The sequence below is a fragment of the Ostrea edulis genome, chromosome 7 (genome assembly GCF_947568905.1).
Source record: "Ostrea edulis chromosome 7, xbOstEdul1.1, whole genome shotgun sequence".
In the NCBI taxonomy this organism is placed as follows: domain Eukaryota; kingdom Metazoa; phylum Mollusca; class Bivalvia; order Ostreida; family Ostreidae; genus Ostrea; species Ostrea edulis.
The window spans coordinates 49,318,873-49,325,765 of record NC_079170.1 but is presented as its reverse complement, the minus strand read 5'-3'; positions in this window follow the sequence as shown (position 1 = coordinate 49,325,765).

The window sequence follows — 6,893 nt, the reverse complement described above, 5'->3', positions numbered from 1 at the left end:
ATTGGCGGTAACTATGGCGGGCATGAACCGTTAACGCAGATGAATTTGGCGGTCCTGACGTGGCGTAGTTTATATTGGATGGTCGTTCCATGGTTTGTCATTAGTGGTGCATATATCCCTTAAACGAATCTGATTATTGCAACTTCGTCATGGTGCATGGTGTTCATCATTTTGACTATATATATATATATATATATATATATATATATATATATAGTGGGATGGATAAATCTCCGATATAATCTTCTAGAGTGCTCGACGTCGCCCCACGGAGCTACATAAATTGATGACCTGATGGATATCAATCACATAATATCATTTATTTCTCTACAGGTTGTTTCATAAGGGGATAGCTCCCCCTCACTCGTCAGGAGCAAAATTACATCCAATGAAAAACACCTACATGACTGAGTACATGTTACACAGAAACATACTGGATAGCTGCTAAGCATGATTACACACATGATTGAGTAAATAAAAATTTACGGGAATGACGGCAAGTACTGACAAGTTCTGAACGCTTATTCAATGAAGATGATTTTTCAGGATGAAATATTATAAAGAATTTCTCTAGAATACGTAGGTTGCACTTTTTTGAAATGTTTGAGTATGATGATGTTTTTCTTAAATTTAAACTCGGTGTCTGCTAGTCCCACGTAGCTTTCTTCTTGCCCATTATCGGCCCTGACTCTAGCTAAATAAACAATTCCGTGGACGCGACATTCACCGTTAAACGGGCATTGATCTTTATTACGGCAATTACACCTGTTATCTCCGGTCTGGCGCACTTGCTTGATTGAAGCGTTATGCGAGTCAATAGCATTTTGCATGGATGGCATACAACTGTATGATATTTTAATAGTATTTCTGTTGATAATCGGGCGTAGAACATGGCCTATAGGGAAACACTCATCTATAATCTTGAGAAACTGTTTACCTAAGTGTGTGTGTTTACGTTACTATCGTATGGGGGTTAAACATGTGATGTTACGGGAACAATTTCTTCTGCTGTTGTGTTTAGTTTTGGCCGATTCGTCATATGTTAGCTTGTATTTATAGCCGCTTTCATGAATTGTATGTTGGTATATCCCGGCGGCTTTGACGAATTCTTCTTTCTCCGATGAAATTGATGACAATCGGTTACGTATCGAAGTTCCATCATATTTCCGATGCAGATATTCATATCATTATGCACACAAAGAAGTCGTTATTACTATATCAAAACGAACCGTTGGTAAAAAAAAAAAAAAGAAGTCAAAAAAAATTTACTCGATATTACCATGGGCTCATACGATGACTCTGAGTGTTCTGAATTAGTCGACATCTATTTGCTGTCAGTGATCAAAGCCGAGTTCGGTAGTCTATTTAACCTAGGAAGATAAAACAACGTCTGTACAAGATATTTGAGGATCATGGTCTCCGTATCACTCTGGATGCCAACAAGAAGGTGGTCAACTATTTGGATGTAACGTTGAAATTACACACAAGTAAACATTCCCCGTATTTGAAATCCGGCAACATTCCGCGTTACGTACACTCTGGCAGCACCCACCCGCCTTCCATACTTAAAGCTATACCATCAGGCATCAATCACCGATTGAAGCGGCTACATATGTTTAAATACAAGCTAACATACGACGAATCGGCCAAAACTAAACACAACAGCAGAAGAAATCGTTCCCGTAACATCACATGGTTTAACCCCCCATATGATAGTAACGTACACACACAAACTTAGGTAAACAGTTTCTCAAGAATTATAGATGAATGTTTCCCTATAGGCCATGTTCTACGCCCGATTATCAACAGAAATACTATTAAAATATCATACAGCTGTATGCCATCCATACAAAATGTAATTGACTCGCATAACGCTTCAATCAGGAAGTGCGCCAGACCGGAGATAACAGGTTCAATGCCCGCTTAATGGTGAATGTCGAGCCCATGGAATTGTTTATTTAGCTAGAGTCAGAGCCGATAATGGACAAGAAGAGAGGGACGTGGGACTAGCAAACACCGAGTTTAAATTAAGATACGCCAACCACACTCATTCATTCCGTAATCCCACGAAAAAGGATACCACCGAGCTCAGCAAATTCATATGGACATTGAAAGTTAAAAATATTGACTACAAAATCACGTGGGAAATTTTAAGAAAAACATCATCATACTCAAACATTTCACAAAAGTGCAACTTACGTATTTTTGAGAAATTCTTTATAATATGTCATCCCGAAAAATCTTCATTGAATAAGCGTTCATAACTTGTCAGTACTTGCCGTCATTCCCGTAAACTATTTACTCAATAATGTGTGTAATCATGCTTAGCAACAATCCAGTATGATTCTGTGTAACATGTACTCAGTCATCTAGGTGTTTTTCATTAGATGTCATTTTTCTCCTGACGAGTGAGTTATCCCCTTACAAAACAGCCTGTAGAGAAATAAATGATATTATGTGATTGAAATCCATCTGGTTATCAATATATATATATATATATATATATATATATATATATATATATATACTTACGCACTGGTTTGACAATCTTGCTAGGCGGTGGGTGCCGTACGTCGCTCGTTCGACCCCGGGCTGGGGCGAAAATTCTCAGTACCTAGTTGTGATTATTTAGTGCTTTATATATATATATATATATATATATATATATATATATATATATATAATGCAAAATTAACACTGTTAAGAAATGAAAAATATTCAATCTTCTGCATGCACTTGAAATATGACCCACATGTTCTGCGTTTTCCTCCTTGGTTAGAATAATCAAATTGATATGACAAATGTGTACATTCTGTTTTGTATAAATTCAGGGCGTGACAGATGCTCAAATACAAACAGTTCAGAGTACGTGTTTTATAGGGCTGACAAGAGAATACGTGAATGAGCGCAATCTATTTGCTACCATGGTTTCCTCTAGCGTTTTTTGTACATGATCTAATCTAATAGCAACACAAACATCTCATTTAGTAATTTGTGTTCACAATGATTAAACAAGCTCTTTAGTTCAAAAATCAATATAAGGCATTTTCAAAATTTTTAAAGCGCTGGGATATAACTTCTTCCAAAGCATAACGTAGCAATGCATAAATGATGACAATATGTCTGCTACTGTGGTCTCCTCCTGCCTTTGTGTATGCAGCTTAAGTACAAATCATATAAATTCCACACCCGTAATAATAATAATAGAGTTACCATATACATGTAATCTTTTCTTTTTTAAATTTGATCATAATAATGAATATTTTGGCATATTCATTAAAATCAATAAATCTATTATATCTGATATTTTAAATTAAGAAGTACTTTAATTGCAGTTGGATTGAAATAAGTGTTATGACACATCCATGTAGAACTAAAGGAGGTATTTTGATGTTGTCTTTTCTATTTGGGTGAGCATAAATCACATTTCAATATAATCCTAATTCTTTTTTAATTAAAAATTTTAAGTATAGATATATTAATTAAACACACCAGAGGTGGATAAGGTGCTTAATTCAGGGAAACAGGCTAAGTGTCTAGCAGGAGTAACCATCCTCTGATGACCGGTCACACCTGCCGTGACCCTCAAAATTGATCAGGAACAATCCATAATCAAAATCCCAAAACATTGTAATACAAAAGTAGTCAAAACGAATAATAGATATATGATCAATCGGACTTTTAAGTACATGCTGGATTGCATGTATATTTGGAAAGTGAAATTGCAATTAAGGATAAGGGGTGTTATACTGGAGAAATAGCAAATCATTTACACATATATGTCAAAACAGAAACAGCATCTGGGGTCAGAAAACGTGCGACATGTAATCATTTAAGAAATAAATCACATAAATTTCGGGTTTATGTGAGAGAATCTATTTCAAATATTTATGGTATACATAATGATTTCCAATGTTTTTGTTTGCCCCAGTATATGTAAATTGAATTATAAAACATTGCAAAAGAACCATTTTCTTAATCCTTTAGAAATTTCTCTCTCTCTCTCTCTCTCTCTCTCTCTCTCTCTCATTGTAATGAAAATACTTGTCATTAACCATATATAATTAATTTTAATTAAGTTTATCATTACAGGAATAAAGCTTCTCAGATTGTGTTAGGACTATGGGTCAAAATCTATTTATAGTGTAGTTGCATCCAGTCTCTGTTATCTGAAGAAAAAACTTATCATTCTGCGAGCTTCAAGGGGCTGTGCTTTGCTTCGATAACTTTATACCACAAACATTTCTGTCTGACATTGAAATGACAGAATAAGCTACGTGTTGAAATTCACTCCAAAAGCTCCACTCATGACAATCTCTTATGACAAGAGGCTCCACCCTCTCTCCAATTTGGAGCTCCAATTTTGGAGGGTCCAGCGTCAGCATTTTACACCAAGCCTATTGTCAGGGAGGACGACCTTTCAATCGGGTATTGTTGAGTGTTATCACCTCGGTTTGTTTACTCCGCGCACCACTGCAAAATAAACTGTGTCACTACATTTTCATCATTATTTGACAAACTAGTCTTCTATAGTAAGTTTCTAAATTAGGTCGATTTTTCTCGTTACGTGCTCCTCACCCTGTTGATCAATTTCTTGATCAGGTGCTGATAAATGCTTTGATTCCTCTGTATAACATATCTGAGTTATTTGGGAAAATATACAGTTCAGAATGTACATTAAAGTTTAATTTACCACATACCTACATGTATATATGAATGGTTAATGTAGTGTTGGATGTAGAGAATAATGCATGAACTTTCTCTCCTGTTGCCTCTTCTCATTAACATCACACACGCCTACATAATTTATGAAGTCACCCCAGCGCTTTTCAACACTTTGATTATATGTAGTGAATATATAATGCACAATTATTACAATCTTTGTTAGACAAGATAGTGCAACAACCAATGTCATTTTGTGTGCAAATGTCAGTTCAAATCTGACCAGAGATATCGGATGTGCATTTGATTTCATTAAACTTAAGTTATCAAATTCATCTGACAACATCAATCTACATTTTGAGAAAATGGATGTTGAAAATACATACTTCGTCCATAGTATTGCCCTAATGACACATTTGATCGCAACATTGAGGATTCCAAATATTTCGTTTTCGTCTGTAGGTTACTGGATGTTTAAAATGGCATAACTTACATGTATGACGTGGGATGATTGATATTTTATATTATACTCATTTTCAATGTTATGTGAAGAATGCTATCACAAATTCTGCTTTTGTAAAAATGTATTAGACCCAAGTATAGGGAACGAATGCGATATGAAATTTCTATGTCAGCGTCATTGGTCATTTTCTCTGACTTGGCCTCATTAGAGGACATGGTGTTATAAAACTATATTCACACACAGTTACATGTACGTTAACACCAGAGGTGGGATCAGGTAGAAGAATTAAGTAAGCATCCCCTGTTAATCGGTCACGTCAGCCTCCAGTCATCTATCTTCATCAGGTAAACTACGTAATGTAATCCCTAGTAACTATCTTTATAAAAAGAACGGTCTACCGATTGTCAGACAATATCCCAACTTCCGATATGTTCTGCAAGCCGTGTATATGCATGCAATTTCACGTCATAGATACCGAACAAGAAAAATGTGCTATTGCATGTATAAGGATGGCTGTAAATCAAATATTTAACAAAAGATGTTCGTAAAACATATATGCCCCCATGGTGCAAAATTGAAAAGGGTTATACACAAACATCATTTAATTGATAATAGTATCATCAATTTAAAATATTGAGCAGACAATATCTTCCTATGTCTAGTAACCTAAAAATCAATAGGGGTCATATACTCCTTAGGATATATCAGTGTACCAAGTTTGATGTCTGTCAAGGAAAGGGTTCTCGAGATATTAAGCAGACTGTATATTCCTATGTCCAGTTTGACCCTTGACATTTGAACAGGTGACCTCAAAATCAATAGGGGTCATCTTCTCCTGAGGATGTACCAAGTTTGATGTCTGTCAAGCAAAAGGTTCTCAAGATGTTGAGCAGACAGTATATTCTTATGTCCAGTTTGACCCTTGATCATGTGCCCTTAAAATCAATAGGGGTCATCTTCTCCTGAATGTGTTCCAGTGTGCAAAGTTTGATGTCTGTCAGCAAACGGTTCTCGAAATATTGAGTGGACAGCAAATTCCTATGTCCAGTTTGACCCTTGACCATGTCACCTTAAAATCAATAAGGGTCATCTTCTCCTGAAGTTGTACCAGTGTACTAAGTTTGATCTCTGTCAAGCAAAGGATTCTCAAGATATTGAGTGGACAGCATATTCCTATGTACAAATTTACCTTTGACCATGTGACGTAAAGATCAATAGAGGTCATCTTCTCCTGAAATATACCATTGTACCAAGTTTGATAACTGTCAAGCAAAGAGTTCTCAAGATATTGATTGGACAAGGTCTTCCTATGTCCAGAGTAGATTGACCCTTGACCTTTTGACCTGAAAAACAATAGGAGTCCTCTTCTCATAACTAACTCACATATGAAATACCATTACGATCAAGTGATTGGTTCTTAATATATTGAACGGACAAGATGTGGTCTACGGACCGACAGGTGGAAACCAATATGCCTCTCTTCTTCGAAGGGGGACATAAAATACGGAATGATAACTTAACAAAGAGTAATTTGTGTTGTATAGTGGAAATATTTCTTAGTCCAGTTTACAGCAAAGTAAACAGAAATTATAGACAGGCATTCGCGAACCAACGATAACCTATTGATACTAAATATAAAGAGTACATCAATCAATATACAATTAAAGTAATTAAGAGCGTTAGAGAACATATATGGAATAAATAGAATTAGATATGCTTAGCACCATTTAGTTATGTATGATGTTTATAAAGTATGGCACATTGGTGT